Genomic DNA, 23,579 nt, shown 5'->3' with positions numbered 1-23,579 from the left:
GATATTTTATGGAAATTCAGTAATCTTGCCAAACGTGTAAATAAAGTCTTAATCTTACTTTGAGGCATGTTTTATATAAAGAACAACGGTTCTTCAAAAGCTGATTCAGTGTGCAAAGAATCTGTGTACTTTTCTTATCACACATTTGTCTCCTCATCTACGTCTATTTCCCCCCCCCACCCCCGACACATCCCCACCCACCCCCCTGCCTTTGAACTGACATTTGTGGATTTCTAATGCAATGGCAATTCTCTATTCTTTATCTGAAACCCAAAGAGTGTCTCAGGGCAGTGAGAATGTTGGCATACGTGTAAGGTTTCCAACTCAGACATCTGGCACCGTCAGTCACAGCTGATAGTGCCGTGTGGAGGTGACAGTGGAAGCTCCATGTGGAAATTTTAAACTTCAGGCATTTGGTATTGAATTTCCTTGTGGCATTCTGCCAAACTCAAATGCAGCCACTGCTTCTTATGATATATTAGCAAGGATATTGGGGGTGGGGGTATAATCCAAAAACCATTGGTGTATTTGCTTATTTGCAAAGCTACTTTTCTGCTAAGCATAAGAGCATTTATTTCTTTCCATTAGAGAGAGGAGATAAACACAGACTTTTATTTGAGAAACAAATTGTAAACCCAAGTGGAAACTGCTTTAAGAACATGTCTGTATTAGAGCAAGTAAATTAATGAAGTAGTAAATTATTATGATTCAGTCACAAACTTGTGACTTTCAGGGGAAACTGGTCCCTTTCTTCCTGTGGAGGGGGGCCTCCTAATGTCTAATAAATTTTGTTGCACTTTATACATAGGTAAAACACTGATAAGCACCACTCTTTCCCAACTTGAACTTCACCTCACATGTTGAGTCCAGCAGATCTTTGCGTTAGCTATCTTGGAAGTATAAAAATGCAAAGATTGGAGTTCCCATCGTGGCTCAATAGAAACGAATTCGACTAGGATCCATGAGGATGCAGGTTCGATCCCTGGCCTTGCTCAGGGGATTAAGGATCCAGCAGTGCTGTGAGCTGTGGTGTGAGTCACAGATGCAGATCGGATCCCGAGTTGCTGTGGCTGCGGCGTAGGCTGGGAACTTCCACATGCCGTGGGTACAGCCCTAAAAAAAAAAAAAAAAAAAAAAATGCAAAGACTTAGGAATCAGACCATGCTGGATTCAACATTTGACTACTTCAATGACTAACTTCAGCTTTCATATGAGAATAATATTGTTTAATTTATATAGGCTTTGAGAAATCAATGACATCAGCAAACAGTGAAAAATGCTGTGTCATTTAGTGGGAACTCAAGATGCTACCTTACTTGGCAAGTATAATTATTTATATATTCTATGTTGAACTGAAAGAATTTAGCTAGAAAGTCTTGATGTGTTCAAATAGTTCACTTTGTCTCCTCAATCACAAATTTTCTGCCCTTTCTCTTTCCATACTCCTTATTTTATCCTTTTGGGAAGTCATTTTAAAGCATGGAAAATCATCCTGGAGATGAATGATCTTTTGTGAATTCTACACTATGGTTTGAAAGTTTCTGTCCCTTCAAAATTCCTTCATCGAAAATCTAATGCCCAAGCTGATGGCATTAGGAGGCGAGACATTTGGGAGGTGATTGGTGCCTTACAAGAGATGCCGGAGAGCTGGCTCAGTCCTTCTCTCACATGAGGTTTCAGTGAGAGATCTGCTACCCGGCAGAGGGCTCTCCCTCAGCCATGCTGGTACCCTGGTCTCATATGTCCAGCCTTCAGGATTGTGAGAAGTAAATTTCTGCTGTTTACAAGCTCCCCAGTCTGTGGTCTTTTGTTACAGCAGCCCCACCAGAGTAAAGATCTCCTACGTTCCATGCTGGCAGTGGGGCTAAAACCCAAGCTCTAGAAGCAACATTTCAAAGACACAGTGCAGGGCTGAATATCTGATTTCATGGGGTAATAGAAAAAATATATATACAAATACATGATCAAAAAAATTAAAATATAAAAAAACAATCTGAATTTCTCAAAGCACAATGAAGAAGAGGACATAAAGTTAGAAAGTGGTAAACGTTTCCAAGATCAACTAATTTTCAAGAGAGAAAATCTGGGTATAAGAAACTATGAGAAAGAAGGAATCCCCAGGACAGATGTGAAAACCATGGGTCATTTTCTGTGTATTTTGAAGAGTATGACGAACTAGGAATACAGTCTTCTTTCTTGTTCACAGCTGGAAACTCTTCCTACTGTCCTTGGGTTTCCAATGTTCTCATTTTCTCTTCCCAAACCAGTTCATTCTGCACTCTTTTCCCCAGGGATATAGATGCCATTCTAAACTTAGTTCTCTCACTTTTTCCCTGGAGTTATTTTCTTGTCCTGTCTTATTTCTCCTCCTGCCTCAGGGAATCCTTTCAACACAACTGGTAAGGGTCACGTAGTCCAAGAACAATATTCACCTTCGTTTTCCATGAACTTCAGCCTCCATCCAAGGAGTTCTGAGCATTGCCCAAGGCAGGTGGGCAAGAAGGAAGATTGGCCAGGGAGATTTCAGAAGCAATGAGCCTAAGCAGGGAGAGGAGATCTTGCTTCTTACCCCCCAGGACCCCTTACACATTTGACGCCTTCGATTCTGACTGATCACCCAGGGCTGGAGTCAGCTGTCCCCACTCTCCCCCACCTTTCCTTTGGTTGTCATTACTGTTAACATGGTCTTTGGGTGGGGAAGTCTTCAGCACACAAAGCCGACTTAAACAGGAAACAGATACTCCAAAAGAAGTATCTTCTTCTAAGCCATGTTGTAAAAGCAAAGAAAATCTGTTCATGACTCCCTTCAATCTTCTTAGATGTCTCTTCTTCCTGAGTCTTCACCATCTCTATCAGGCTCCTTCCTGGCTGGTCCACCTCACTGGGAAATGAATTTTTCCTTTCTCCCAGCCCCACAGCCTTTCGTGGTTTTCTAATGATACATAAATAAGACGCGAGATACAGTGCTTGCCTTATGCATCAGATTGTCGAAGATTGGTTGAATTTAATCCTATTTCCCTTTTTCATGCTAGATAGAAATTACTTGAGGGCAGAGATGGAATCTCCTCACCTGTCTATAGCTTTTAGTACTGAGCACACTGGCATGAACATATACTATGCCCTGTAAATTTTAATTGAATTGAACAGAGCTATAGTTTTGGTTTTGACAGGAGATGAGAATAATAGAAATTCCGAATGCATCATGTTAATCTTGCCAATAAATTCCCATGTCCTTAAATAATTCCCATTAAAGCATTAAGGCAAGTATAGAAGTAAAAATCAAATTTTGGAAGTCAGAAGATAGAATTTAAATCTAAGCACTCAACTGGGGTTTCAGTCTCCCTGTTTAGAACTGTGAAGTGAAGGAAGGTCTTCATAGAAATGTTGTGCAATGGGTTAAGAACCCTACATAGTGTCTATGAGGATGTGAGTTTGATCCCTGGAGTCGCTCAGTAGGTTAAGGATCTGGCGTTGCCATGAGCTGTGGTGCAGGTCACAGACATGGCTCAGATCTGGCTGTACCAATTGCTATGGCTGCAGCTCCAGTTCTACCCCTAGCCTGGGAACTTCCATATGCTGCAGATACAGCCATAAAAAGAAAAAAGAAAAGAAAAGAAAAGAAATGCTGTACAGAATGAAAGGTACTGACATGTATCCCAAAGCAAGGAGCTTTGGTATCCTAAGAAGGGGAATCTGAGACCAGCCAGAGCATTCAGCATAGATGAATACATCAAAAGGTAAGGTTTTATTCCAAAAACCTAGATGGATCCCTCTCTTCTTCCACATTCAAGTACTTACTTTTTCTCTAAATTATTTTATTTTTTTCTTATGTAATTACAGATAACAATTGTACAAAAAAAGTATACCTTACCTGATGTGTTGAGATATTTTCTATATTTTCTGCTAAGTGGGTCTGAAACCTGGCTTAATGGGAAAAGGTCTGAGAAATACTCTCCATGAAATTTTCCTGAGAGAAGGTAAAGGAGCCAAGAAAGAAAAATTAAATCACAGAAAATTTGGCAGATCTCCATCTGATGCTCATTCTTCATCTTCTTCATCTTCTTCTTCTTCTTTTTTTTTTTTTTTTGAATGAATAAATTTAGCAAAAGCAAAGACAAGAATCTTTTTGGTGCCCACATATATAGTGGCCAGCAGTCTGAAAGAAATGAGCCCCTGTGTTCCTAACTGCTCTTAAACTGGTGGGAGGGGAGAGATGAAAGACAAAAGCCATTGGAATTTACCAGATCCTATTATCAACCAGAATTAGCAATCATAACTGTAGAAGATACAAACTGGGTGGGTCTGCCCAGTCCTGAATTGATTGAATGCTGAGGCTGGTTCTGCTGTGGGGTGAATTGTGCCAGCTCCTCTGGGTATCCAGGGGAACTTATACAAATCTTACTTGTTAAAAGATCCAGAGAGTAGTCAGTCTAGGCAAACTTGATCCATTTGTGCAGTCAGTCTGAGCAGGTCCTGGGTGCCGTCTCAACCTGTTTGAGTTCTAGAGGCAGATTCTACAAGTCTTGAGACGAGGCACCAAGGTCACCAGTCCCCTGCAACCATGCAGGGTGCACTTTTGGACCTGCAGCAAGTTATCTCGGTCCCATTTCTGCTACACATTGGTTTGCTGGTGCAGAAATGGAAAGCAAGCCGCTGTCACAGGAGTTACAATCTGTTGGTGCAAAGCGCCCCTCACAGGGGACCCCAGGTGGGGATTCTGGCCCTCAATGCCCACTGTTAACTTTTACATAACCCCAAGACGTGACCAAAGTTATTGAGTCACAGGAGCAGAGAATTATCCAAGTAGTTCTTCCTACCGTTCAGTGAGGTCATGACGTTCTACAACATAATCCCGCAGGCAAGGTTGAGTTATGCCAGCAAAGCAGCTATTGCCTGGATTTATTCTTTACAAGGCTCATTTACCAAATGTATAGGAGCACTGTGTGACCATTTTTATCATCACAACTTTGTGTGGCCATTCTTGCTAGTTCCTTACTATGTGCTTTGATTGCTTGAGAATGACACTTTAAATTCTCTGAAAATTTTGAAGAAAAACTGAAAATTTTGAAGAAAAAGTTAAGGTATACTGAGCTGTTAAACACGGAGCAAACACTCACCTCAAATTATCCTTCAAGTTTTCAGTATTTTACTGCTCTTTTGACCTTCGGGTACACATTAAATGAGAGGTAGGCACAGGAAAATACATTGGTTCTTTGCTTTTGTAAATACCTAATTAAAAATGATTTAAGAAAATTAAGATAGACGTGCACATTTGCAGCATCCTGCATGAGACGGGGACTTTAAAGTAAATTGGCCCAGAAAGTCCTTTATGTAGAGACAGTTGGGATTCTAATGAGCAGAATGAAAAGAGTATTAAGCTAAATTAGAATCATATTCTTTCTTTTGATATTGGCAATTTACTGAGTATTTGACTGTTAGTAATTTATACTGAAAGTATGTTGATGTGTAAGTAATTCCATTTTCTTTTTTTAAATTGAGGTGTAATTTTTTTTCTTTTTACCATCACACTTGTGGCATGTGGAGGTTTCCAGGCTAGGGGTCAAATCAGAAATACAGCTGCCAGCCTATTACACAGCCACCTGCAATGCTGGATCCTTAACCCTCTGAGCAAAGCAAGGGATCGAACCTGAATCCTCATGGACACTATGACGGGTTCTTAACCTGTTGAGACACAACAGGATCTCCTTGAAGTATAATTGACATACAATATTATATTAGTTTCAGGTGTGCAACATGATTCAATATTTATATACGCTGCAAAATGATCGCCACAATAAGTCTATTTACCATCTGTCACTGTATGAAGTTACAAATTTTTCTCCTTGTGTTGAGAATGTTAAAGATTTACTCTCTTAATATCTTTTAAATATTCAGTAAACTATTAATGATTATAGTCGCCATACTGGACATTACACCCCCTGCAATAATAAGTAAATACTACATATTTTATAATTGGAAGTTTGTACCTCTTAACCCCCTTTACCCATTTCACCCACCTTCCAACTCCCTCCCCTTGGGCAACCACCAATCTGTTCTCTATGTCTCTTAGTTTTGTTTTGTTTTGGTTGGTTGGTTTCGTACATTCCACATATAAGTGACATCATATGGTGATTGTCTTTTTTTAACTTATTTCACTTAGCATAATACCCTCACGGTTCATCCATGTTAGTTCTAACAGTTTTGTTTTTGCAGAGTCTTTATAGAGTTTTCCATATATAGAATCTTCCATCATCAAATATTGACAGTTTTTCTTCTTCATTTCCAATTTGGATGACTTTTTACCCTTTTCTTGCATAGTCACTCTGGCAAGGACTTCCAACACTGTTAAGTAAAAGTGCTTAGCATAGTTGTGTTGCTCTTGATCTAAAGAGAAAAGCTTTAAGTCCTTCACCATTGAGTACAATATTAGCTGTATGGTTGTCGTATATGTGGAAGTAGTTACCTCTATACCCACTCCGTTTAGAGTTTCATAAATTAATGCTGAATTTTGTCAAATGTTTTTTATGCATCTATTGAGATGATCATAATATGATTTGTAGTCTTCATTTTGTTAATGTGATGTCACATTGATTGATTTGCAGATGTTGAACCATCTTTACATCCCTGGAATAAAGCTCACTTGATCACAGCGAAGGGTTCTTTAAATATATTATTTAATTTGGTTTGCTAATATTTGTTGAGGAATTTTGCATTTATATTCCTCAGGGATATTGGCTTGCACTTTTCTTTTTGTGATATCCTTATCTGATTTTGCTATCAGGGTAATGTTGGCCTTGTGAAATGCGTTCGAAAATGTTTCCTTTTCAATTTTTTGGAAGCATTTGGGAAGGCTAGGTATGACATCTTTGAACATTTAGTAGAATTCACTAGTGAAGCTGTCTGGTCCTGAACTTTTGTTTATTGAGGGCTTTTGATTGTTGATTCAACTGCCTTACTAGCAATTACTCTATTCAGATTTTCTATTTCTTTCTAATTCAGTCTTAGAAGAGTGTATGTTTCCAAGAATTTAGTAATTTCTTCTAGGTTGTCCAATTTATTGATGTATAATTGTTTATAAGAATCTCTTATGATCCTTTGTATTTCTTTGATATCAGTTATAATTTTCCTCTCTGGGAGTTCCCATCATGGCTTAGTGGTTAAGAAACCCCACTGGTATCCATGAGGATGCAGGTTCAATCCCTGGCCTTGCTCAGTGGGTTAAGGCTCCAGTGTTGCCATGAGCTGTGGTGTAGGTCATAGACACAGCTCAGATCCTGCATTACTGTGGCTGTGGCATAGGCCAGCGTCTACAGCTCTGATTGGACCCCTAGCCTGGGAACCTCCATGTGAAATAATAATAATAATAATAATAATAATTATTATTATTATTTTTGTTTCTAGTTTTGAGTTCTCTCTAGTCTTTTTTAGTGAGTCTAGCTAAAAGTTTGTCAATTTTGTTTTTTCAAAGAATAAGCTCTCAGTTTCATAGATTTTTTTTTCAATTGTCTTTTTAGTTTCATTTCATTCATTTCTGCTCTTTTATTGTTTCCTTCTTTTTACTAACTCTGGGCTCACTTCGTTCTTCTCGTAAGTGTTCCTAATCTCTCTCCATTCACAGCTGAGGTACCATGGGAAGCATATTCACTGTTTCAGACCATTAAGTAAATTTTTGCTGCAGAACTTTATGGCATAATTTACTCTTGAAGAAGATTTGGCTTACTGTTTTTGAACTTTGTTTTCTGAGATATTCTCTGCATATAGTCTAAAATTTTAGTGTATCTGTGTTTTTTAAGAATAAATTATATATTGCATTGAATCCACCAATTCAAATACCCTCATCCCCCAAAAAGCTCCTGAAATTGTACCTGGTCATGAAATCTCTCCCAGAAAACTGTAGGTGAAGAGTAGTTCCATTTCTTCTTATCCTGTTTGTACCTGAATTATTCATGAGTCTTCAGATTTACCGTCAAAAATCACTTACTAAACTGCATGCATGTTTCTTGGCTATTAGTTCGGAGTGCCTTTGTCTAAGACATAAATATTTATTTTATGCTTGAGACAATGTTTCCTTAAATCATGAATCTTTACAGAACAAACTTTATATCTAACGTATATGACTTGATCCCTCAGAACTACCTGGTGAGAATTTATATGGCTGAGCATTAAATGGAAGTTTGAGGTTATTCACTTTTCCTGAAAGGCAGGCAAGTTGGCATTGAGTCCCCAGCCTTTTCAGTACTTCTTTTAATTACCTTCACAGTAAACATACTTCCCTTTTGAGTTGTGTTTCTTCAATTAATGAGATAACAGAGTAGTGTTTACAGGACATTAGCTGCTCCTCAGTGATAGCAGGCAAGGTGCAGAAGCTACATCTGTAATTGGTTTTCTGATACAGGCTTAGCAAACACACAGTAAGAGTGAAGTTAGTGGAGGGGATAAATGGATTTAGTTACCTTCACACGTTGCCTTCAAAGAGTGGTTTAATTATGGTTCCTTACAGCAGCTTCCCTTCCCCCAACCTATTAGAGCTTTTCGATTTATGACAGAGTAGTGGTAGCATTCCTAGGAAACACAAGATTTTCTCTTGTCTGAAAATGCAGCTCTTCTCTGGGAGAATAAATGGAGGTTCTAATAGTTCTGGATTATGACCAAAGGCGGGGTCAAGGAAATAACTTTGATTATTTTTTTTTTCATTAACCACACATACCAATGAAAATTCTCAATTAATAAGTTAATTTATATGATTTATACACATACATACACAAAAACATATATATATATACATGAACCATGAGATATCAAAAAAATGCTTCCTAATAATAGCATTGTTCCTGCAGCACCCAAACCACTTTACTAGTTCTATGATTTATTATAGTTCTATACACACGTTACTTTTGCGAGTCAAAATTATACTCGAAAGACCCAAGGCTCATTTGTTTTTACTAGTGATACACACTTTTCTCTTAATCAGTGTCAAGAATTCTCCTTGGTCTTACAAGGGCAAATTCATTTACAATGCAATAAGTGACAGTGTTCTTAGGACTGTGTATCAGAAATGGTCTCAGGAGTTCCCGTCATGGCACAGTGGTTAACGAATCCGACTGGGAACCATGAGGTTGAGGGTTCGGTCCCTGCCCTCGCTCAGTGGGTTAAGGATCCGGCGTTGCCGTGAGCTGTGGTGTAGGTTGCAGACGCGGCTCGGATCCCGCGTTGCTGTGGCTCTGGTGTAGGCCGGTGGCTACAGCTCCGATTCGACCCCTAGCCTGGGAACCTCCATATGCCGCAGGAGCGGCCCAAAAAATAGCAAAAAAAGACAAAAAAAAAAAAAAAAAAGAAATGGTCTCATAAGCGGTTTGCTACCAATAAATAATTAAATAAACACAGGCCACAGGCCCCTATCTTAGAAAAATTTCAATGGTTTTGAAATGCGTTTCACATTTTGTATCTCATAGGTATTACCACTATTTAATGGGTAAATAGTATTTATCCATAACATTACATGTGGGAAACCTTGTTATAGAAAGCATAGAATCTGTTCCCAAGGAACTCATGGTCCAGAAGGTGAAAGCACCGAGACAGCAGATCCTTGTAGTACAGTCCAATCACTGCATAGTTACCATAATATCACCACAATAAGTGTGAGCATCTCTTGGAATAACATTTAGATCAACACATTCCACGTACCTCTCATTTTAGTGGGAACGCCTTAAGTTCAGTCACTGGTCACAGACAGCAGAGGAAAAAGAGTCGTTAGGATGATTCAGGAGCCACAACAAAGAACCAGGCTCCTCAAAAGACTCTTGGAACTTCTGTATTCAGAAAAGCACCACCAAATGCATGATCAAGTAATGGTCATTATGAGGAAGCCACAGAGAACAACCAGTTCCTAGAAAGTGAAGATGAGCTTTTGGCCTCTGTGGGGGAGGAAGGCACAGGAATCCTTCATGTGTACCTCTTCTGTATACATTTCCCTTTCAAGTTGTAAGACTGGCCTTGAGTCATGTAAATAGGACCTCCGTAAAAGATAGTTTTGATTAAAATTTTTAAATCTAATTATACATTGTTGCTTTCCATTACAAGTTGTAGGGCAAGGTATTTAATCTGAAATATTTCTCTAGAATGCACTGCAGAAATTGAAGAAATAGCCCCTAGATTTAATTCAGACAACTCAGCATTTCAAAGTTTTTTTTTTGCTTTTTTTTTTTGTTTTTTGTCTTTTTTGTCTTTTCTAGGACCCCATCCACAGCATATGGAGGTTCCCACGGCAGGGGTCTAATCGGAGCTGTAGTCGCCAGCCTATACCACAGCCACAGCAACGCCAAATCCGAGCTGTGTCTGTGACCTACACCACAGCTCATGGTAATGCCATTTGCAGCAACATGAATGAACCTAGAGATTATCATATTAAGTGAAGTAAGTCAGACAGAGAAAAACAAATATCATATAAGATCGCTAATATGTGTAATCTAATTTTTAAAAATGATACAAAATCACTTACAAAACAGACTCAAAGATTTAAAAACCAAACTTAGGGGTTACCAAAGGGGAAACATGAGGTTGGGGGGGGGGATAAATTATGAGGTTGGGACTGACATATACACACTATTATATATAAAATTGTTAAGTAATAAGGACCTGTTTATAGCACCGGGAAATCTACTCAGTACTGAGTAATAACCTATGTGGGGAAAGAATCTGAAAAGGAATGGATATATGTATATGTACAACTGATTTACTTTGTAATATACCTGAAACTAACACAACTTTGTGAGTCAACTATACTCCAATAAAATTTTCTTTAATGGAAAAAAAGATTGGTAAGAATATTGACTATCAGATAGGCAAGAAGTCTGAGATGAGAGAGGGAAGGACCAGCATGCTTCGCACACTATAGGCACTGTCTTTGCTGCCACGCTTGCATGAGATGTGTTTGTTGCAAAATGCAAATCACCAAAGTGCAATCTAGGAAAATGTTTCAAGTCAGTCTTGAACATGTGCTCACATACCTGTTGGAAATATTTAAGTTTGAGAGTGAAATGAAAATTAAGAAAGCTATTCCAAGAATGGTGCCTATGAATATCAAAGTTAGCCACTGTTTAGTTCTGCCAGTGACCAATCTATTCACAGATGCTGCTTAGAAACTCTAAATCTATTCTCCTTTACACACACAATCACTCTTCTAAAAAGAGAGCAAAAAATAGGCTGAGAAAAAAAAGATGGTTGATGATAAATAGAATGGAATGTTGGCACTACAGAAAGTCAATCTTTAATCTGAAGGCTACGAAGATATATTTTGTTGGGGAGGGGGCAGTAAGTGAAATCATGGAGTCAGTAAATACCTTTCCCGAGTGTGTGTTCTCTAACCCATGCTTTTGGCTCTGTATGCTTCTTTTCTTTTTATCTACGTATTAAATAGTTCTTTATACTTTCTGTGTTTAAAACTAAGAACAGTTGGGTTTTCTTCCTGATAAAAGGAACCTGGCAAGTAATTGTTTGGTTGCATTTTTTGTTTTGATGTAGACTTGTCACGACTAAATGGCAGAACAAAGCAGTTATTTCACATTCCCATATTAAAGACTTAAACATTTGTTTTCTGTTGCCAACAAGACCCACAGAACCATAATAGCAGAGCCTGACTTTTACAGTTATGGCTTGAATAGTGACAGAAGTGTCAGCATATCTGAGGGAAAGATGCTTTTTTTTAAATCTGCTCTTCATGAAGCAGATGAGACCTCAGTGAATTTTACCCAGATTTATTGTGCTTTTTATTTAATTGAATTGTGTTTGGAGATAGAAGTTGTTTTTCAAGTAGCACTAGGCAAACATGTTAAAAATTCAGTTCAAATAGTTATTGAAAACTGGAACTCTAGGGAAGGATGCTTTGCTTTTGGAATTTTCTTCATCTTTCTCTCTCTCTGTTAATTGCTGGAAAATAACCTGACTTCCACAACATTTTCTTGTGTTTTTCCTTGGAATTTTAGAAATTGAAGAATTCATTCATTTCTGTCCAATACAAGCTAGCATAAACCTGGATGTCTTTACTTGGGGAGCAAGTTCTCCTATTCAGGATATGAGCATCTTCATGCCCTGTGGGAAGCAACTGGCATCTGGATGGAAGAGCAAAAAAGTAGCAATAACAATAAGACATTATTAGTTACTTGCAACTTCTCAGTATTTTTCTCTTGTGTGCCTTTTTATTCTCCAACCACTGTGTGAATTAAGTTGGACATGTAGTAAATAGAATTTTTTTTTTTTTTTTTTGGTCTTTTTAGGGCCGTACTCATGGCCTATGGAAGTTCCCAGGCTATGGGTCCAATCAGATGTAGCTGCCAGCCTACACCACAACCGCAGCAACGCCAGATCCCAGCCTCACCTGCAACCTACACCACAGCGCACAGCAAGTGGGGGGGCAGGGCAGGATCTTAATCCATTGAACGAGGCCAGGGATCAAACCCAGTCCTTACGGATACTAGTCAGATTCGCTACCACTGAGCCACTACAGAAACTCCCTCAAAATGTCTAAATGCCTTAGATAGCACACATGTATGTCACTGGAAAGATGGGATTTCTGAGAGTATGGACTCTGAAGGGCACAGGGGATACGGAGGGAAGCCAGCAAGTGCCAGGCAGACACCTGTGCTGCACCCATGCACACCCACAGGATTTCCCACATGATTTGCAACCTCGTTGTGTCCCACCTCAACTTGAAGTTGGTGTATATACATCCCTATGTTTGTATTTCTGCAAGGGTTGCCTTATTGTTCCTATTACTCTTCGAATTCTTTGCTCCTTTTGCATCCATTCAGATGGGATGCTGGGCACAGCGATGTGCTCGGCTTCAGCCAACAGCAGGTGGAAATTAGTTACAGGCACTGCTTCTACACTAACCCAGGGAGGCATTGCATGCTATGGCCTCTGTCTAAAGTTCCCCTGGATTCAAAGAGTCTGCTGCTCCGAGGGGAATGAGAGAAGAATGGAGCATAACTAGATCCAGCCTGAAGAGTGCAGCCAGCCCGGCTGGGTTCAGTCTAGGTCAGCTGATTTCCCGATAACCCACTAAAGAGTTCGAGAGAATTCTGATTGCTGTTGTCTCTCACTAGCTGTGGGTGGGCTGTTTCCTAGCACTAACTGATAGCCTGTGTGCTGTCAGCAGTCAGGAAACAGATTCTAATCCATCCAGGCTTGTCTTTTGCCTTCTCTGTTCCTGGGTTATAGTAAATTAAAGTAGCCTCTTGAACTCATAGAAAATGAGCTCAGTAACATCCATTGTTACCTAATCAACAGCTTTGTTAAGAGCTTGCTGTCAAATTCATCATCTGTCGATTTTCAATATTCTTCTTTATAAAATGGAGAAGATAACACCTCAATTCTAACTCTTGGAATTCATTCATTTATTTACTAAATTATTTTATTAATAGTTACTGAGAACATGTTATTTTTCTAGACTATACAATGATGAATATGATAAAGTCTCTGGTGGCAAAGTTTTCTAATCTAGTAGGTATTATAGAAAAACAAAGTTACTCTTCAATATAATACCGTCATGAAGTTAAGTTCTTGGTAATAGAGGTATACAGTGGAGAATACGTTAGGTAGAGAAGCAATATTTTAGTTGAACCTTAAAGGGTTGGAGGAAAAGGAGGGAAACAAGATTGTGTTCTCACAGTCTTAATAAATACAAATTAATAACCACACACTAGACAAAGCTGTCTAAACAACCTTAACCAAGTGATCAAAGTTAATATAACTAATAATGGCACAAATAAACTTTTTTCACCTCCAAATACAAGGCATTGAGAAGAACATAGTCACCTATGTGGTATTTTTGGCTAAAAGTGCATAGCCTGACTCTAATCACAAGGGGGAAAAAAAAAAAAAGGACCAATCTAAATTAACAGATATTCCACAAAATAACTGGCATGGGCTCTTTAAAAATGTCAATGTCATGGAAAACAAAGGCTATTGAGGAAGTGGTCCAAATTAGAGGAGACTAAAGAACATGACCAGTGACTTCCTTTACTGTATAGGGACAATTGGCAAAATCTGAATACGTTCTATATGTAATAATATTGTGTCAATGTTAATCTCCTGGTTTTGAAAAAGTACTGGGGTTGGAAAAAAGGATGTCTTTGCTTCCAAATAAACACTGAAGTATTTAGAAGAAAACATGTAAAAATGTGCATTTGCATATGTATGTATGTATGTGGGGGGGGATGGGTAAAGCAAATGTGATAAAATATGCATACTTGAGAAATCTGGCTAAATGGAATATGGAATTTTTGTGCAATTCTTGTAACTCTTACCAGAGTCTGACATTATGTCAAAAATTAAAGCAAAACAAAACAAAAGAATGAGAGAAAATATTGAGCCTTGTGTATGGCAATTACAGAGTTAAAGGTACTGAAAAGCATACAACTCAAGTTATGGGTCCATGCCAAAGCTTGGCATAACCAATGGCTTTTTTTTCCCCTGCATTTCAGATGCAGTGTATCACTGTAGAATTAAAACACTAACTTTCCTATGTAAGAATAAAACCCATAAAATCAGAGTAAGCTCTTTGGATTGTACACTGTCAATTTCCTGATTTCAATATTGTGCTATAATTATGTCAGATGTTACCATTGGGGGAGACTAAGTGAAGCATACTTGGCAGCTCCTGTACATATTTTGCAACTTATGAATTTACAATTATTTCAAAATAACGTTTTTTAAATTGCCTTGTAAACCCTTCCCCCCCAAAATCATAAATCTCATATACTTTTTCAACTGTATGTTGATATGTGAATGACTCCATATGCTAAGATTTTTATGTTTAAACAAGTCAAAGGATTTTAAAATTTGTATTAGTAAACAATATTAGCAGTTTTAAAATTTAGAATAAACTTCCAAAGCCCATTTCTCTAATATCCCTTTTTAACTTGACAAAGATTCTCTGCTTGACCAAACTCTAGCCAGGATCCTCTAAACATTCTTCTTGCTGAGTCCTCATGCTTGACTTACAAAGACTTGAACGGAAATCCCCAATGTGGTTCAGCAGTAAGGAACTCCACTAGCATACATGAGGATGTGGGTTCAATCCCTGGCTTCTCTCAGGAGGTTAAGGATCCTGCGTTGCCATGAGCTGGGGTATAGGTCACAAAGGCAGCTCAGATCTGGCATTACTGTGGCTGTGGTATAGGCCTGCAGCTGTAGCTCCAATTTACCCCTAGCCTGGGAATTTCCATATGCCACAAGTACAGTCTTAGAAAGGAAAAAAAAAAAAAGAGGGAGAGAGACTTGAAAAAACACTAACATAGTTTCTAACAGCTCAAGGCTGTAGCCCCAGGAAGACTAAGCCACCCCTAAAGTGCTTGCCTGAGGCTGCCAACGAAATTCATGGTTCCAGCCAACACCTGAATCACCCCAGTCTCCCAGTCTCTGTGGGAAAGTAGGAGCTTAACTTCCCGATTTTTTTTGACGAGTACCAGTTAGCAAACCCAGACAGGTTTTACACAGACCAAGCCCCACTTCTGTTCTTAGTAATTTTTCACTTACCAGACTCTCTTCACCAAGCCCTTGATTGCCTCCTTCCTAAACACACCTTTTGTCTTTAAAACTCCCATTCACCTCCGTTGAGTTCAGTTCATGCTGGACTCTTTCCTCCATTGCAGTAGTTATTACTAATTAAAATCTGTCCTTGCCATTTTAACTAGTGAGCCACTCTATCTTTGGCAAAGTTTAAACTTGATTTTTATTTCATCTATAGCTACAGCAACCAAATTTGCCATAAATGCCAGAGTTTAAGAAAATCTCAAGCAAAATACGCTAAGACTTACTGTTATTGACCATTTGCCTGGTGCACCGGATGTTTTGCATCCATTTATTCTCACCCATTGCTCGCTAGAGCCCTGTGAAAAGAAAACAAACAAGTAATAACATTAGAATGTGAACAAGGCTCTTGTTCCTTCTGCTGTGCTTGTCAGGTTGCATGGTACAAAGCATTCTTAACCTCCTAAGGGAGCTCAATATTCCGTAATGGAGAACATTCCAAGCAAAATTATTCTTATTATCATTATTATTTTTTTGCTTTTTAGGGCCACGCCCAGAAGTTCTCAGGCTAGGGATAGAATCAGAGCTACAGGCTATGCCACAGCCACAGCAATGTAGGATCTGAACTGTGTCTGTGACCTACACCACAGCTCACAGCACTGCTGGATCCTTAACCCACTGAGCGAGGCCAGGGACTGAACCCACATCTCATGGATGCTACTTGGATTCATTTCCACTCTGCCACAACGGGAACTCACCCTCGCATAATTATATTGTTGATTGATTGTTGATTATATTGTATATCGATTGTTGATATCTGACTGCTGACTGCTTTGAAGCCTAATAGCTCTCTTCTCTCCTTGTGTCCTACATGTGGACAAGCTGACACAAAAGTCTGGGTGCTCTTTCTCTTGGCACCAAGAAGTTCATGCCACTTGAAAAAACTCATCCCCTCACTTTCTAACCACCATAGAAACCCAAGGCCAGGCTTCTTTCTTGCTCTCTTCCATTTTGGGGTCGACTTGGGAGGTTTTCCCTCCTCTGTTTAAAATATTATGTCAGAAATGAGTTGTTCACACCCTTTTAGTATGTGTATGGAGCCATTGGTTTTGACGTCCTGTCCAAATTTTCTGGTGGCAGGGAGGCCATCATATTCCTTGAGTGGCCATAACAATGACAAAGCATTTACATGTTTACATGTAAAGAAATATATTTTAAGAGAGTATTTTCAATTCACCTTAATATTAAAATCAGAGAATACAACTTGTCTCTAAAAATAGGGCCTACAGTTAACAGATGTGTAGGTAAAATAAATGTACCCAAATTCTCTATGTGTGTTGATGGTGACAGTGTCTTCATTGTCCAATAACTGGACAAATTTCCATTTTATTCTCAAAGATACAAAGATTTCTGGTTGGTAAAAGTAGCTTGGAATGAGCTTCATGTGAAAATAACCCATTTACAAAAACACCTTCAGTGTGTTTTCTCCTGAAGGGAGTATATATTTCTTTAGGGAGTTTAGCAATGGTTATCAAAACAATATAAAATCTGTCAATATTCCATTATAACCCTATTTCATACCTTCATTCCTAATAAATATTTTGCACTCATTACTGACTTTTGACTTTGTGTGTGATATAAAGAAAACATAAAATCATGAAATGGTGGTAGTAATTTTCGGTTTAAGAAATCACTTAATGTTTCTTTAGAATAACCTGTCTTCTGGTGAAAAGAGTCAAAAAAGTGTTATTTAAAAAAAAAAAGGTTAAAAGTACATACTGTCAGGAAAATTCAATTCTCTCAAATTCTATTAAACAAAGACAAACTTTTATACAATCCTTGCTTTGGCCATCCCATAAATACATTTATCTTTTAATGATCAGATAGAATGAGAAATTTAGTAGAAAGTAAAATTTTACAAAGTTAGCTGCACATTTCAGCATTAACAGAAATCTTATAATAATTCTCAAGCCACATTGAAATATAAATCCCCATAAAAGAAAAGACCAGTGTTCAGAAGTCATAAAATAGCCACCTGCTGTAATTTGTCCCCTTAGAGTAGAAGACACTTTCTACTACCTGTTCTTTATACACGTGAAGCAACAAATAGGGATATTCTCTGTACAAGCACAGAATGGAAAAGCCTCTGAAGGAATGTTCCACTTAGCATGAGTCTTTAAATGATTATCCTCCAGCATATTTTGAAGATTCAGCCGCAGTATCTATATCAAACAAGCTAAACAGATCCAATTCTCTCCTCTGAGCATTTATGCTATAAATCAGATCCTATTCAAATGCAAATGCTTTGAGTGGGGTAAATCAGCATGAAAACAGCCATAAAACATGTGTAAATGCTGTTCATGAGGGTGGAAAATTTTAATGCTTTACTTTATTCATGGCTGGACAACATTGTCATCCAAAAGGCCACTATTATTTATAGGCAGCTGCAAAGTGTCCCAAGCATAGGGGAGACAGAAATAATATAAAGCCATTGAGAAGCCATGAATAATTTCCATTTATGCATTCAAATTTTTATTAAGTTATTATTATTAATTTTTTAGACTTTTGAGAAAAAGGGGGTTCAAGGTACCTGAGCTCAGAGAACTAATAGTCTAGAAGAGGAGTAGAAATCTGAAGACGTCCTGCCATGTGGGGTGACAAGTTCAGCCACAGATCTACATACCGGATGCAGAAGTAGTTGACTTAGTTCTAATGAAGTAAAGAAATGGAAGAAGATTCTTAAGCATGCAGTGCAAGAAAGGGAGTCAGGGAGGAGCCAAGAAGAAGGGGGTGGGACATGATTAAGAGTAAATGGCAGGTCCAGAGCACAGAAATATGGACATGCATGATAGATTCTGGATGGCGTGATGAGAACACACTGTCTGGCAGGAGTGCTGAGTGCTGAGACTGGTGGAGGCCTCCTAGGAAGGATGGGTCTGGAAGTCCCTGGAATTCACATTTTCCATGTAATGGGGGCAGTGTATCAGTCAGGGCTTGGTTCAGGAACCAGAAAGAACTCCAGGTGTTTTAAGCAGAAAGGCATCCAATACAGTAGGTTAGATATTTGCAAGATCTTTAGAAGGTCCAAGGAACAAGTCTAGGTTTAATCTCTTGGAATTACACACAAAACAACACAGAACAGAAAATAGAACTGAGACCGCAACATGGGAGCTTTGCTGCAAATAAGAAGCTAAAACTGACTCCTTTACCACCATTTAGTCTTCATGTCCAAAAGTCCATATAATGGACAATGTCTGGTGCTGGAGGAACTTCATATTTCCATGAACTTGCTTGGAAATTCACCCTCTTCCAGCAGCACCATCCAAAACTTTCAGGAAGATGGACTCAGCACACTTCTGCCTTCCACATTTCTCACAAGTGCATCATTGTAGAATCCTAGCATTAAAGAAGTCTGCATAGTGTACTTTTTAGCTTTCTAGCCTTCCCAAGTAAAGGCAAAGAATAAGGGAGTTTGTGAATCAACACAGAGTGACCAGTCAAACATTAGTAAGAATTTTGTACAGAAGAAAAAAAATAATGTATTGGGGAAATTAAAAAAAAAAAAAAAAGAATTTTATGGAGTTCCCATCATGGCTCAGGGGAAACAAATCTGACCAGCATCCGTGAGGACACAGGTTTGATCCCTGGCCTCGCTCAATGGGTCAAGGATCTGGCATTACCGTGAGCTGTGGTGTAGGTCACAGATGCAGGTCAGATTCTGTGTGGCTGTGGCATAGGCCAGCACCTGCAGCTCCAATTCAACCCCTAGCATGGGAACCTCCATATGCCGTGGGTGCAGCCCTAAAAAGACAAAAAATAAATTAAAAAAAATTTATGCAAAATCTTGCATATTTGGTATCTTTTATTACCTCTTATCTGGTCAATATGGAACTATGGACATCCCTGCAAGAGGATAAATTAGAATCAAGATGTTTTACAAGTATATTTCAGCTTTGAGGGATTTTTTTGCAACATGGGAATTGGTTGCTAGGACAATGAAGGGAAATTGTTATCTTGTATTTAATTAGGAAAGCTCAAGAAAAGAGATTCTGAGAGCTCTCTGAAGGAGAAGAAGGAAGACTCTTAACAAACAAAGAATCATAATTTATTTTAGCTCTGGAGAAATGTGTAAAATAAAGGAGTTGAAATTCAGAGTGAAAAATTAAGAGTCATAAAAATAGACTTTGCCTGGCTGAGTGGGACACTCTTACTTGAAGAAGCAAAAGCGGGGAGGGTAACTGGGCTCCAGCATGTGAATTCCATGTTTATGCTCCCAGAGGCTAAATTATTTAAAGCAGGGCAGGAGGAGATCTCCCCATATAGGCTATCACCCAGGACGTGGGAACTGGGATACAGAAACCAGATCAACACCATTTATGGAAAGAATGTGTCAGCAGGATGGGAACAGTCAGCCTAGAAAAGCAGAAGTAAACCTGTCAGTGTGAGTTGAGCCCCCTGTAAGCGGAAGAGAATCCAGGGAACTTGCTAGAGAAGTGTTCTCTATGTGCAGTGGGGAACCTTGCCATCAACTTTGCCAATACTTTGATGACATTCACACACGTCACTCTTAAGTCCCTTGTTCTGGTTTGAAAGCCATGAACCAGTCTTAGATAAAAAATAATTTGACCTTGGAGTTCCTGTCTTGGGTCAGTGGAAACAAATCTGACTAGCATCCATGAGGACACAGGTTCAATCCCTGACCTCACTCAGTGGGTTAAGGATCTGGCATTGCCATGAGCTGTGGTGTAGGCTGGCAGTTGTGGCTCCAACTTGACCCCTAGACTGGGAAGGTCCATCTGCAGTGGTGTGGCCCTAAAAAGACATAAAAAATAATTGACCTTAATATCAGGAAGCTTATGCTCAGATGAGAATGAGAAGAGACACTCTCTTTTATCAATGCACACATTCACCTCTGCTTTATTGATAACTTTACATGATGCCAATGCCAAAGGAGCTGCTATTGGTGGTTCAAGTGTCAGGACGAAAAAGACTGAGATTGATACTGAGAGCAATGGCTGAACCTTGAGAGTCTGAGGTCCTAAACCATGGCCCAATCTGCATCTCCCACAACTACCAAGGAATCCAAGGAAGGCTTAGTGATATCTGGTACCTCTGGAGTCAGATTTAAATAGATTATTCCACCATGCATTCTATAAAGTAGGACTTAGCACTTTTTTGATAGGAAAGAAAGTCTGGCAAGTGTTTATTGGAATAGAAAGTGAAATTAGGTGGAGGAATCTTGTCTCTCTATTAGTTTTCTTGTGCGACCCCTCAAATATGTCCACATGCCAAGACAGCTATTTCATCCTAAATACTCCATGCTGATTTGATTTGATTTTTTGGTCTCCATATACCTCCACCGGGATGGAATATGACAGCAAGATCCCCACAAAAGTCTGCTAGAGGAGTTTCATAGGCATCTGGTAATGCTGCATGAAAATAAGCATCATGTCCTCTGAGTAACTGTCCTGCTGGATGGACGCAACGCCAAATTATTCAACTGCTGCGTGAATGTCTGCTTCCATCAACCTCTCCCTTAAGATTTGTCAAGATTCCCCTGCATCCTGGCTCTTCAACATACTTTGTTCATTTATCATTTATTTATTTTTAAAAAAATTTTGTTGAATTCCTATTATGGACAAGGCATTGTGGAGTACAGAAGACCAAATTTGGTTTGGCCGACATGCTTTTATGGTTAGGGAAGAGAAATAAGGAAGGCATAAAAGAGCTCTTAGATGAGGAGGATAATGAATGGCAACCATCACAATGAAAATCTGGAAAGAACTGTTACTTCCACTTAGGAAAACTGGGAAAGCTTGCATATCTTTTGAATCATGAGCATGGGCAACATTTAAACAGGCACAAAGTGTGAGTTTTCATAGAGAATCAAGAAGAACATGAGTCATTGTGGAAAAGAGTGAATTCATCATTTAGCTGGTGGGTACAAGGCAGGGAAGAAATCATGAAGTCTTTTGGAATGCTTGCAGGTAGATCTGTTTCCTGCTGTTAGATGCCCAGAATATGTGATTGTGTGGCATCATTTAATGATGCCTCAGTGACACATTTGAAAGGAACCCAACATAAAACCATTCAACGTAAGCCAGATAATCCTCCCTGGTGTTAGAGGCATTTCTGAGCCAGATTCCTATGCCAGTTTGCTGTATCGCCATATAGTGCTGGGGCAAGGATCTGGGCCAACAGGAGTCTGGCTTTCTTTAAACCACAACCACCTTTGACCAGTGTTTATAGCATTTTGGGCTGAAATTGAGCCTCAGAGAGGAAAGGATGGTAAACAAAAGCAAGGTCTTTAGAGTCAGATGGCTTTTATTTCAGTTCTGGTTCAGCTCCTTACTGGGCGTGTGGTCCTGAGTAAGTCACCTTACTTTCCCTTAATCCTACCTTTGAAACAAGGACAATGACTGCACTCCTTCTTTAGATTATTATGAGAAGTAAATGACTAATAAATACAAAGCAACTGGTTCAGAGTCAGAGCCCATGGTGCTTGTGGACTACAAAACACTTCAAAAAGAAATGAGCCCAGGGGTTGCAACAGAATTCCCACTAAATCCATTTTCTTTCCAGAAAGTGCACTTAGATTAAAGGCTGTCTCCTAAAACTAATATCACTTCTCTAGCTACCGTGCTGCTCCAGGTAGCTTTAAAGACAAATTTGGAACAAAGACCCATCTAGGGTCCAAGAGATAACATGCTAATGAAGCGCTTAGTGTTGGTCCAAAATTCAGTGCCCATAGTGGGGGTTGGTTTCCTTGTTATATTTTAACATCCACAGAGCATTTGTTTCTCATAAAATAGTATATGTCTTAGACATTCTTTAAATTCAGAATCAAAATCTGCCTTGACACTACCTCCTACCACACACACACATGCACACACACAGAATAAGAGGAAACATCTATAAATTTTAATTAGTTTTGTAGAATTTCATTGTATGGATAAACCATAATTTAACAATTTTTCTGTTATTTGACAGCTGAGTTATTTCCAGTCTTCTGCTAGCAATATAACAGCAAATAAATTGTATTTTTATAAAAAAGAATAAACTGGTTATTAAATTTCATGGAAAAATACCTTGATATTTAACTTTGATGATGAGAACTTGAGACACAAGTAAGCAAAGCTTTCCCAGTTAATGCTTTATTCCTTTCTCAACATCTTTTGAGAAGGCTTGAAGTTTTCTGGTTTTAGATGAAAGATACTATTATTTGCTATTTCTCTTCATCTTTTTTTTTTTGTCTTTCTTTTTAGGGCCTCACACACAGCATGTGAAAGTTCCCAGGCTTGGGGAATCGGAGCTACAGCTGCCAGCCTACACCACAGCTACAGCAATGCAGGATCCGAGCTGCATCTGCGACCTACACCAAAGCTTATGGCAATGCCAGATCCTTAACCCACCGAGCAAGACCAGGAATCATACCTGTATCCTCATGGGTACTACTCAGATTCATTACCACTGGGCCACGACAGGAACTCCTCTCTTCATCTTTAAGTGACATTTTAATGAACTGTATATGGAATAAATAATTTGAAGATGAAGAAGCTTCAGAAACAAGGTTCCAGGTATTCTGAGAGTTAAATACTTAGCATCTGCTCTTCCCTGTTCTTCTCTTCTAGCCACACCTTTTGCACAGGGGAGAGAAGGGAGCCCCAAGCATATCTTTCACCTGTTCTCCTTTTGGAGTTCAATATTCAGCTATTTGTGCAAAAAAAAAAGGGGGGGGAGGGGAATATGCAATGATTCTTAGTGTGCTCTTTTGTCCCTGAATTAGGAGGATAATTAATAAAATCCCTTGATCCTTTGTTTACCTATTGTTTTAAACCACTGTAATATTTTCTTTTAATGATTACACAACTGAGAATTATGGAACATAGTAGCTGGCTTGGTAATATCTAAACTGAAGAAAGTATTACACAGTGAGTTTAGTCAATATTTTATAATAACTATACAAAAAGAGACTAGCATCCAGATGGGATTAAGATGGTTGGATAGAAGGACTGGAGCTCAGCTTCTCTTCTAAAACCAACAAAATGTAC

General features: G+C 38.9%; 1 long non-coding RNA gene across 5 annotated transcripts in view; it reads right to left on the bottom strand.

The window, feature by feature from the left end:
• LOC146395138 (uncharacterized) overlaps positions 1 to 23,579 on the bottom strand; it is a 547,588-nt gene that overhangs the window by 37,247 nt on the left and 486,762 nt on the right. For 2 of the 5 annotated variants that reach the window (XR_014831886.1, XR_014831885.1), the window contains exon 6: positions 15,816 to 15,887. This is a non-coding gene — a long non-coding RNA (uncharacterized LOC146395138). Of the gene's footprint in view, positions 1 to 9,684; positions 9,887 to 12,243; positions 15,888 to 23,579 lie in introns of those variants that run through there. The other 3 variants (XR_014831887.1, XR_014831883.1, XR_014831884.1) reach the window with 2 other exon arrangements.

This window comes from Sus scrofa, chromosome 17, assembly GCF_054392235.1.
Source record: "Sus scrofa isolate SSC_HxYL_T2T_F1_AM1 chromosome 17, Sscrofa_HxYL_maternal_Yorkshire_Landrace_v2.0, whole genome shotgun sequence".
NCBI lineage: Eukaryota > Metazoa > Chordata > Mammalia > Artiodactyla > Suidae > Sus > Sus scrofa.
Note: the sequence above shows the minus strand (reverse complement) of the source record. Positions and strands in the feature narration are given on the sequence as shown.